The sequence below is a fragment of the Fukomys damarensis genome, unplaced genomic scaffold (genome assembly GCF_012274545.1).
Source record: "Fukomys damarensis isolate Sample0158 unplaced genomic scaffold, DMR_v1.0_HiC HiC_scaffold_1, whole genome shotgun sequence".
NCBI lineage: Eukaryota > Metazoa > Chordata > Mammalia > Rodentia > Bathyergidae > Fukomys > Fukomys damarensis.
In genome coordinates, this window is record NW_022900913.1 from 57,665,886 (window position 1) to 57,678,233 (window position 12,348).

Below are 12,348 nucleotides of genomic sequence, written 5' to 3' on the forward strand. Positions count from 1 at the left end.
AAAAAAAAAAAAAAAAAAAAAAAAAAAGCTGGGTCAAATACAGCAGAAGTTAGTAGTAACATACAAAGGATTAATGAATCAAAGTTACTGGTTCTTTGAAAAGATAAATAAGACTGATAAACCTTTAGACAAACTTATCAAGAGACAGAAGATACAAATTAAAGATGAAAAAAGGGCAAAATTATAAGATAATCTAGAAAATGAAATCAGCTTCCCTTTTTTATTTTTTGCTATTCACTAATAATGAAACTGTTGAAAAAGAAATCTGGAAAGCAATTATACTCAGAATAGCTTCAAAAGAAAAAGGATACTTAGGAATCAATCTAATCAAGAAGGTAAATGTCCTCTATAGTGAAAATTATAGAATGCCAAAGAATTAAAGATAATAAAAAAGGAAAGAACTCCCCTTTTCATGGATTGAAAGAACTAATATAAAAATAGCTGTATTGCCAAGAGTGATCTATAGCTTCGATGCAATCCCTATTAAAAATACCAATAACATTATTCAAAGAACCAGAAAAAGCAATCCTAAAATTTATAGAGAAGCTCAAAAGACCCAAAATAGCCAAAGAAGTCTTGAGCAAAAAAAAAAAAGAACAATTCTGGAGGTATCATAATACCTGATTTAATTTACACTACAATGTCCTAGTAACAAAAACAGTGCAGTACTAGCACAAAAGCAGACAGCTCAACATTATCTCAATTTCTTTATCAGTGGGATGAATACCCAACACCCACAACTAAAGGAGAAAAAGTTTACTTGGCTCACATTTCCAGTCCTTAGCGGCTCCAATGCAGGAAGGGCATGATGGAAGGGCCTGGGCAGAGAAGAGCTGCTCCTATCATGTTGGCCAGAAGGCAAAGAGAGAAGAGTGGGAATGGAGAGATACTCTTCCAGGTCAAACACCCACCTCCCCATCAGCTGTTCCAACCATGCCATACCTCCTCACTCAGCTACTAAACTCATTAGTGAAAGAATTTGCTCATGAGTAAAGTACCCTATGATCCAATCAGTTTCCAAAAGCCCTACCTCTGAGCACAAGAATCTTAGGGGGACATCCTACAACTAAACCATAACAAATACAATACAATGGAAGACACAAAAACAAACCCAGGGACCTGATTTTTACAGCCACATGATTTTTGACAAAGGGGCCAGAAACATACACTGTAGAAAAGACAGCTTCTTTAACAAATAATGCTGGGAAAACTGGATATCCACATGCAGAAGATGGAAACTACATCCCCATCTCTCACCTTGTACTAAAATAAAATCAAAGACCTAGATATAACATCTGAAACTGCAAAACTGTTAGAGGAAAACATGGGTGTAATCCTGAAGCCACAGACACAGGCAAAGACTTCCTGAATAGGGCCCAGTAGCACAGGAGATGCCATTAAGAAAAAACAAATGAGTCTGCATCAAGTCAAAAAGCTTCTGAAGAGCAAAGAAAACAGTTAAGAGACAATTCACAGAGTAGGAGAAAAATCTTTGCTAGCTATTCTTCTGGTAGAGGATTAATATCCTGAAAATGTAAAGAGCTAAAAAAAATTAACTCCAAAAAGCAAGTAACCCAATCAATAACTTGATAAATGCATTAAATAGATACATCTCAAAAGAAATGCTTATGGCTAAAAAGTATAGGAGAAAATGTTCAATGTTTTTAGCCATTAGAGAAATGCAAATCAAAACTATATTGAAATTCCAGGAAGAAGGGCTATCATCAAGAATATAAAAGAACAATGAATGCTGGTGAATATCAGCCACATAGGGGGGCTTCTACACTATTGGTAGAAATGTAAACGGTATGGCCACTATGGAAATCAGTATGGAGATTCCACAAAAAGCTGAAAATAGAAAACCCATTTGATCTATCTATACCCTGGTGTATTCCAGAAAAAATTAAAGACAGCATACTATAGTGATACATGCATCTCCATGTTTACAGTGGCACAATTCACACAATTAGCTAAGCTGTGGAAAGAACCAGCAGATCAGCAGATAAAGAAAACGTGGTATATGTATATTATGCAGTATTATTCAACCATAAAGAAAAAACAATGCCATTTGCAGGAAAATATATGGAACTGCAGATCATATTAAGTGAAATAAGCTAGTCTCAGAAAGTTGTTTTCTCTTATATGAGGAATCTAAAAATAAAAAAGAGACTTTTAGAGATGGGAAAGAGGGTTAGGGAGGAAAAAAAGGAGACTGAAGTAATGGGATGAGAATAATCAAAATATATTGCATGCATGTTCTAAAATAACAAAACAAACTTCATTACTCTGTATTACAAAGAAGCACTGTTAAAAAAAAGAATTAAGAAAACCATGTGTAAAGAAAGGGTTAGGGACAATGATTCATTAAAGAGTAATAAAGGGCCAGGGATTTAGCTCAGTGGTCTGGAGACTGCCTTGCAAGCACAAGGACCAGAGTTCAATTCCCAGTACCAAAAAAAGAAGAGAGTAATAAAAAGATAAATTTCAAAAAAAGAACCAAATGCAAATGCTAGAGTTGAAAATTAAAATAACCAAACTGAAAAACTCACAACAAGGCCTCAATAGTAGGTTTGAATTTCAGAATAAAGAATCAGGAGATTGGTATTATACAATCAGAAGAACAGAATATCAGAAAAATGTGGAGTACATATACAGAATGGAAGTTTCAGAAGAAGAGAGAGCAAAAGGGGCAGAAAAATATTCAAGGAAAGAATGGCTGAGCTGGGGGTGTGGCTCAGAGGTAGAATGTTTGCTTAACACATGTGAAGCCCTGGGTTTGACACCTAGCATGGAGAAAAGGGAAGGGGAGAGGAGAGTAGGGATGGCAAGGGAAAGAAAGGAAGAAATGAGGAAGGGAGGAAGAAAGGAAGGGAGAGGAAAGAATGGCTGAAAATCTAAAATTTAATGAAAATCATAAATTTACACATCTAAAAAGTTCTACAAATCCTAAATAGAATAAACATAGAAGGATATACTAGTAAGGATATTGAAATCCCAAAGATAAAAATGTCTTTAGCTTTTTGCTTCCTGGATGAAGTGAGGGTCTTACAGCTAAGAATTTGTCTTGAGTCTCAAAGGAGATTTTGGATTTGGACTTTCCAGCAATGCTGAAAATGTGAAGAATTTGACAACTTTTAGAGAAGGACTAAATACATTTTGAATAATGAGATGGAACTGAGCCTCTTGGGGGGGACACAAGAATGTTACTATTTATATCTGAAATGTCCCTTCTCTGCCAAAGTATGACATATTCAAAGGGAGAAGGCCTGCAGTGAAGAGCTGAGCTGAGGCATAATTTGGGGAACATGTGGATCTGACCTAATCCACACTGGAGGAACCATCTGTTTATGTGTGTATCAAAAGGAATTGGCTGTCGCGAAGTCCAGGGAAATGAATCCAGGACACTGCAAACATCTACACCTGTACTTTCATCCAGAGCAAACACAGCAAATGGAGTCCTTGAACACTTAACAGCTGTTTCTGCCCACTGTTCTCAAGAAAGAGTGACCTGTTTTGTAAAGCCCAGGGGATTAATAATGACAGGAGAAAACAAAGCCAATGAAACACAGACATGTATCCTATGGCTCAACAGGGACTGGGTAAAAGGGGAGTAGAAAACATCTCAAGAGATGTCTGCTGTCACTTGTCAGACATGAGAAGACTATCTCCAGGGAATGACTATTATTTTTTGGCCCATGTTACATGTGACCATCTTTGTAAGGACCCTGGACTCTTCACTAGAGCCAGTCCACCTGGAAAAGTATAGAGCAATGGCCAGATAAGATTACATACCAGGCAGGACCCTAGTTGACACACAGGCTTATTGAGAGCACAAGGTTAGTTCAAAGTCCTGGTTCTAATGGCAGAAAGTTTGAAAGAACCATGTCAAGCAGGGAGATTAAGCTGAGCTGAAGCCAGGAGACAGAGCGCCAACATTTATTATCAGTTGATCTCCTGATTCATTCACCACAACAGTTCAGCACGTGTCATTACTGCAACCCAGTGTTGGGTGCCATTCCCATTACATTATACAAACCAGGCGAGAGATTTGCATGATCTGTTGGGCTAGCGTGTCTGACAAATTCATAGTCCTGGTTCCTAGACCCCATGAGATGTGTGGTATTTCCACATCTGCGAGGATATCCCATGGATCCAGATCTGGACAGCAGAAGCACCTGTGGCCAGAAAGCCATTACTATGAGCTTGGGAAGATGGTGCAATAGTAAAGAGCAGAGAGAGAGGGCCTCTCTGAGGTTTGTTGTTGAAAACTGAAGCCGACTGGGAGAGCAAAGATAGAGTGGTCTACCGCAACTGGTGAATTGCTCGGACCAGCACCTTCTACTGAACATGGACCTGCTACCGGGAAAGGACAGCTCAAACCTGCAGTGGAACCTTGTAGATTTCTAACCAACAAGGTCAGGGAGTTCAATTCTGGCCATACAGAAAACAACCTGAATCTCACTGGACTACAGCTGGTTCACTGAAACTAATCAGTTCAGCTCTACTTGCTGCTGCCCATGGTATATACCAGTAATAGCAGAATTACACATTGAAGGGGAACTTTCTTTTCTCTTACATCTCTTTTCTTCTTCATTTCTCTCCTGTCTTGTTCATGTTTTTGTCCTGTTGTATTTTTTTTTCTTGATTGTTCTTAATTGTTAAGAGTGTGAATAGTTTCTAGTTTTCCTGTTGCTATTAGCTTGCTCTGTTCTTGTTCTGTTTCTTCCCTCTTTTCCCCGTCTTCACCAGTTTCCCAAAATTTACGTGATCCTCCTGTGTCCTCTAGCCCTACTTCTAACCTCTCCTATATCTCTACCCTCCCCACTCCAACTCATTCTAAGTCTTCTTCCTGGTGGATAAAGCCACTAAATCGAAGAGCTCACTAACTGTAAACATATTTCTGGTTGGTCCTTAATTTTGCTATGTAACCACAAGTCTAGTTTTTGCAGATAAAGATGTCAGAATAATAGCTACCACAATTTGTCATTTTCTGTGTTTGATGCTATTGTTGTTGCTGACTGTATTACACATTAGCCAAGATGACCTGATTGTTCTAGTCAGTTGTCTTTACTGGTATACTAAGGCTAAGATCCCTAAAAGGCCATTACAGACTCAAAATCCAAAGGCCAACTATATAGGAAGACAGTCCAAGTAGCCATTCCCTAAGGGTTCTAAATACTAGCAATAAAGATACTTGCAATAAGAAATTTACAAGCAACAAATTAAACCAAAAACTTCAACAACAAAATAAATATAAGATGACACCTAAACAAGATACAAACCCAGACTTCTAGACCACCAACAGGAAATCTAGGAGGTGAGCTGGAACAATGAGAAAGTCAACTACCTGGACTGTGTGAACTGGCAACAAAAAAGAATCTGCAAAAAATGAAATCAGGAAAAATTTCTCAAATAAAAACAGAGATGATGGTCATAATGAAAGACATGATTGATAACTCTAGCAAGACACAGATAAAAAAAAAATAGAGCATCTCAGGAATCCCAGAATGATGGAATCCCACAATAAGAAAGAAATGGAATCCATAAAACAGATTCAAACAGATATTCTGAAGATTAAAAATCTCCATTCAAAGTGTATGCAGCAGAATGAACAAATGTGAGCACAGAATATTGGGTAGAAGTTAAGATTGTGGTTAGTGACCCTGAAAAGATTGATTTCTTAAAAATAGCAAAGGACCACGAGAAATGAATCCAGTGGTTGTTAGATGATGCAAAGAATAACAAGAGACTAATAGAGACAAAGAAACAGGAGATAGATAGTGCAAATGACACAAAAACTTCACATAAGTAACAGCAGAAAACTTCTCTGTAGAGGCCGACCTCTAGCCTACTTCATGTATCCCATGTTCTTAGAAGTGTATGAGAAGCCAGTGCAGGTGCCCTGTGGATGCATCTTTTGCTTTAAAAGCCTGCAGGAATGTCTGAAACTGAAGAAACCTGTCTGTCGGGTGTGTCACAGAACTATGGCTCCTGGCATCCAAATTGTGGAGCTCAAGTGGCAGATCGAGAGCACAGATACTTCTTGTCATGGCTGCCATAAGAACTTCTAAGAACCTGGCCCATGTGGGCACCTGCTCCAAGTTCCAGAATTATGTCATGGAAGGTGTGAAGGCCACCACTAAGGATGCATTTCTTCAGCCAAGGAACATCCCAAACCGTTACACCTATCCTTGTCCTTACTGTCCTGAGAAGAACTTCAATCAGGAAGGACTTGTGGAACACTGCAAGCTATCAAATCTATGGTCTGTTCAATCTGGGCCCCAACGCCCTGAGGAGACCCCAACTATCACAGTGCCAACTTCACAGAGCACATCCAACACCGCCACCAGTTTTCCTAGGACACTTTTGTGGATTATGATGTCGATAAAGAGGACATGATGAACCAGGTGTTGGCAATGCTCCATCATCGATCAGTGAGCAGCGTCCTTCTGTCCATCTGATGCTGTACAGCTTCTATTATATGTTAAAGTGTGAAACCTTTGACTCCTGCACCTTAACTGTACACAACAGACCTGGAACTGAGCCATGGCACTGGGACAGGGTCACTACTGACAGGGGCAGTGGGTCTCCAGGTTGAAGCCCTCTTGTCTACTGGGCTCTTGCCAAAGCTGTCATTCCCACAGTTAATCTGGTTTATCACACCATCCAATCTTACTGGCCCTCAGCTACTTCTGAGATCTTCTGCTTCCTCTCCTGGAAGGGAATCCAGCTTCTCTGCATCCCATATTCTTGTTTCACACAGCTTCTCCACCCATTATTCATCTCTCAGGTCCTCCACACAGGCCAGGACTGTTTCCACATCACGAATAGCACAATGAAGCAAGCAGCTCCTCTCCCTGCCCCTGACTCTGTGAAGTCTGCCACAGTGCATCTGTGCCCCTAGCTGCTTCTCAGGTCCTTACCAGTGGCCACACCCTGGGAATCACTTGAAGTGCCCTCAGGTGAACACTGTATCTTTCATATTATTTGATACTGGTATATTTTCCTATACGCCTGCATATCCTTAGAATGAACTGGTTCATCTTAAATGCCTGCATGGGCGCCTTCTTAGAGTAAGACATAACCATATATTTTTAGTGAAGTGTTTCTAGATTAGGAGAGTTAAGAGGCATTTGTTCCTAAGTGGAGTGAAGGGTCAGCTGAAAGAGGTAAGAGAGTAAGCTTTTTGGTTCTGATTTTCAACTAAGGATGTATTTTCAGTTGGCTGAGTCTTATTTACCTCTGTTTGGGAGCGTGCATACATTCTTGTCCTACAGCATGAGAAGGAGTCCTCAGATGATTAAGGAGGGTTTGAGGGTTTATTTTCTACTTGGTAACTTAGGTGAGTATTATTTCCCTATCACACATACTTTCCTTATAACACTGGTTTCCACATGTAAATCTTTTTTAAACCCTGCCTTTCAGTGCCAAGAGAGGCTGTTATTCACCCTGTGTCTTTTCTGAGAAGCCCTGTTGTGGAAGGCAGTATCTCTTATGAACAGTTAATAATAAAAACTGTTGGGCTGGGGATTTAGCTCAGTGGTTCTGTGGCCTGCCTTGTAAGCACAAGGACCCGAGTTCAATCCCCGGTACCAAAAAAAAAAAAAAAAACAAACCAAAAAAACAAAAAAAACTGTCTACTGGAAACTTTTTTCAGTAGCAGCTCAAGGAGCCTGAACATATTTCACAAATGTTAGTAAATATAAGCTGAGAGATGACATCCTGAAGGCGCATGGGATTGGAGTTTGTTCTGTGTCACATTTCTAGCTTGAACGTGATGGTGTTTTCTGACCCAAAGCTGGGGGCCTGTGCATTGCTGCTCTGGGCCCTTCGTGCCTACCAATATGGAACTTGTCGCAGATACCTGGCAAGCAGTGAAGACAGGGCCATTTGGGGCAGTCCAGTTTGTCTGATGTTTATTACTTGAGAGGATGGTAAGGTCAGCTCCTTACTGTCATTTCTGGGGATGCTGGCTCAGCCCTTGCTGAGTTGAGATCACCTCAGAAGCGTGGAGGAAAGTTCGACCACTGGAAGGAGCTGAGGAGAGCATGTGCATCTTCCTGGTGGAACCAGAGACTTACTTGCTTGTTTTAAGTGTACTTCACATTTTTCTAAAAAGCTGACTTTCCATAAAGCAAAATTTGTTATGTTCTGGCTTTGGAGAGGTGAAATATAAATAAAACATAATTTATCCAAAAGATAAAAATGAAAAAGAATCATAGTGCACTTTTCTTTTTTCTTTTTTTTTTTTTTTCACAGTGGACCACAAGCCCACACACAGGTCAAGAAGAGCCTGGGGTGAAGTATTTTAAGCCCTAAAAGAAAACAACCTCCAATCCAGATTGACGTACCCTGCAAAACTATCTTTTAAAATCAATGGAGAAATAAGATACTTTCATGACAAAAAACACCTAAGGCACTTCATGAATACCAAACAAGCACTCCTAAAAATTTTAAACAATGTCCTAGGAAAAGACAATGAGGGTTACAATCCCATGAATCCAAACAGAATGAATCCATCAGGCAAGACAAGAAATTAAATGCAAAGAGGTAGAATCCAGCAACAGGAAAAGGTCAGGACAAGAATAAGTCAATATGTATAAGTGATAACCATCAATGTTGATGCTCTCAATTCAACAATCAAAAGAGACTGGCAGAATAGGTCAAGAAGCAAGATCCAACAATATCCTACATGCAAGAAACACACTTAATTCAAAAAGAAAGTTACAGACTGAAAGTTAAAGGATGGAAAACAATACTCCATGTGGCAGGAACCTGAAAAAAAGCAGTAGTAGCTATTATATTGTAGACAAAATGGATTTCAAACCAAGATTAATTAAGAGAGACAAAGAAGGTAAGTACAGTCTTGTAAAGGGAACAATTTAAGAGGAAGAGATGACAATCATAAATATATATGTACCAAATACTAGTGCACCCAACTGTATAAAACAAATACTAACAGACATGAAAAATGAAATAAACACTAATACAATAGTAATGGGGGACCTTAATACCACCTCATTGTAACAAATAGGTCAACTAGGCAAAAAATAAACAACAAAATACTTAGCACTTAACTAAAATATTGAACAAATGGAATTAACAGATGTTTACAAAGTGTTCCACCCCTCAAAATCAGAATACATATTCTTTTCGGCTGCACACAGGTCATTCATCAAAATAGACCATATATTTGCTCATACAACATGTTTAAGTAAACGCAAAGGAACTAAAGTTATCCCCTGTATATGATCAGATCATAGTAAAATGAAATTGGAGATTAATAACAAAAGAATACACAAAAATGTCATAAACACATGGAAATTGAACAACACACTGCTGAAAAACCAATGGATCACAGAAGAAATTAAAGAAGAAAGAAGAAGTTTCTACAATTAAATGACAATGCCAATATATCAGAATTTATGGGACACGATGAAAGCAGTGTTATGAGGGAAATTCATAGCAGTGAATACCTATATGAGGAAAACAGAGCAAGCGCAATTAAACAACCTGATGCTGAACCTCAAGCTCCTAGAAAAAGAAGAGGAAGATAAACTCAAAGATCATACAAGGGAAGAAATTATAAAGATCAGAGCAGAAACCAATGCAATGGAGACCAAGAGAATGATATTAAAAAAAAAAGTCAATGAAGCAAAGAGTTGGTTGTTCAAGAATTAACAAAACTGACAAACCCTTAGCCAACCTTCTCAAAAAAAAAAAATGAAAGAAAAGGCCCAAATCCATGCAATTAGGAATGAAAACAGTGGAATTACAATAGACCCAGCAGACATCCAGAGGATCATCTCTACCTACTTCAAGAACCTATATGCCAATAGGATGGAAAACACAGAAGAAACAGACAGATTCCTATATATGTATGAATTACCAAAGTTGAATGAAGAAAATCTAGAAATTTTAAACAAACCAATATCAATCAACATAATTAAAAATATAATTATAAGCTTACCAACAAAGAAAAGCGTGGGTCCTGATGGCATCATTTCTGAATTATATAAGACATTTAGAGAAGAACTATTGCCGCTAATATTTAAACTGTTCGATGAAATTGAAAGGGAAACAATACTCCCATATTTACTCCTGGAAGCAAGTATCACCTTGATCCCAAAAGTAGAGAACTACCCAACTGAAAAAGAGAACTACAGGCCAATCTCACTAATGAACATAGACACAAAAATCCTCAGTAAGATATTGGCAAAAAAAAAAAAAATACTGGCAAATAGAATGCAGAAGATTATCAAGAAGACCATACACCCTGACCAAGTAGGATTCATCCCATGGATGCAGGGATAGTTTAACATACACAAATGTAATACACTATGTTAATGGAGCCAAGGACAAAAACCACATTATCATCTTAATAGATGCACAAAAATTGTTCAACAAAATCCAACATCCATTCATGATTAAAAAAAAAACTTCCATAAAATTGGAGTAGACAGTCTTTATCTCAACCTGCTAAAAGCCATCTACAAAAACCAATGGTGAATATCATACTAAATGGTCAAAAACTGAAATCCTTCACACTAAAATCAAGGATGGATGTCCACTATCACCACTAGTGTTCAATATAGTTTTGGAAACATTAGCCACAGCAATTGGACAAGAGAAAGAAATAAAAGCAATAAAGACAGGAAATGCAGAATTTAAATTGTCATTATTTGCAGATGACATGATATTCTATAAAGACCACCAGAACTCCACCAAAAGTTTTCTAGACTTAATAACCAAATGTAATAGTGTAGCTGGATGCAAGATACACACACACAAATCAATAGTTTTCCTATACACAAAACAGACTCACTGAGAGATGAACTAGAGAAACAATTCCTTTCATAATAGCATCTCAAAAAATGAAATACCTAGGAAACAATCTAATGAAAGAAATGAAAGACCTCTACTCTGAAAACTATAGTGCTTTTTTTAAAAAAGAGAGAGATTGAAGAGAATATCAGAAAATGGAAAGACATCCTTTGCTCCTGAGTAGATAGAATCAATACCATGAAAATGGCCATCCTTCCAAAACTGCTATATAGAATGAATGCAATCCCAATTGAAATTCCAACAGCATATTTCACAGAACTAGAAAAAACAACCCAAAAATTCCTTTGGAACCAAAAGAGACTTAGAATAGCAAAAGCAATTCTAGGCAACAGAGACAAGGTAGAAGGTATCACAATCCCCAACCTGAAACTATACTAAAAAGCTACTGTGATTAAAAACAGCATGGTACTGGCAAAGAAACAAATTTGAGGATCAATGGAACAGATTAGAAGATGCAAAAACAACTCCAGCCATACTCATCCACTTCATCTTTGACAAAGGAGCCAAACACCTTCACCAGAGGAAAGACAGCCTCTTTAATAAATGGTGCTAGAAAAATTGGATTTCAACTTGTCAAAGATTAAGATTTGACCTGTATCTCGCACCATGCACTGAACTAAAATTGAAATGGATCAAAGATCTAAATATGAAAACAGAAACACTAAACCTGCTGTAAGAGAGGTTAGGTAGAACTCTTAAAGATATTGGCATAGGAAAAGACTTCATGAACAAAACCTCAGTCACACAGGAATTAGCACAATGAATCAACAACAGGATCTCATCTTATTAAGAAGCTTCTTCACAGCAAGGGAAACCACCAACAGAGTGAAGAAACAACCCGTAATGTGGAAAAGAATTTACCAGCTGCTCCTCAGACAAAGCTCTACTATCTAGATATATAAAGAACTTTAAAAAAAAAATCACACCTCCCAAATTTAAAGACCTATCCAAAAATGGGCATCTGAAATAAACAGACATTTCTCAGACAAGGAAGTAGAAATAGCAAATAAACGTGAAAAAATTCAACATCACTGGTCATTTGAGAGATGCAAATGAAAACAACACTGAGATCCCATCTCACCCCAGAAAGCATGGCTGCTATAAAGAAATCAACCAGTAACAAATGCTGGCAGGATTGTAGGGAAAAAGCAACCCTTTTCCACTGTTGGTGGGAATACAGACTGATGCAACCACTGTGGAAATCAGTGTGAAGATACCTCAAAGAACTAGGACTAGAGGTCTCATTTGATCCAGCTATTCCCCTGCTCAGCATATTCCCAAAAATAGTTAAAATAACTGGGCCAGGGATTTAGCTCAGTGGTTCCACCGCCTGCCTCAAAAGTGCTAGGTCCTGAGTTTGAATCCTGGTTTAAAATTTTTAAAAATCAGGACCCAGCTGCCATCGCTCAAGCGCCCAGGAGCCTGGGCCCCGATCCACTGCAGGAAGGAGAACCACAACTGCTCCCGACCCAGCCACCATCGCTCAAGCACCAGGAAGGTAGC

General features: G+C 38.4%; 1 protein-coding gene and 1 pseudogene across 2 annotated transcripts in view; one reads left to right on the forward strand and one right to left on the reverse strand.

The window, feature by feature from the left end:
• The window catches only part of Ankrd31 (ankyrin repeat domain 31), a 199,337-nt gene that overhangs the window by 109,076 nt on the left and 77,913 nt on the right, over positions 1 to 12,348 (reverse strand). The gene's annotated exons all lie outside the window — the stretch shown is intronic.
• LOC104869835 lies at positions 5,787 to 6,438 on the forward strand (annotated as a pseudogene).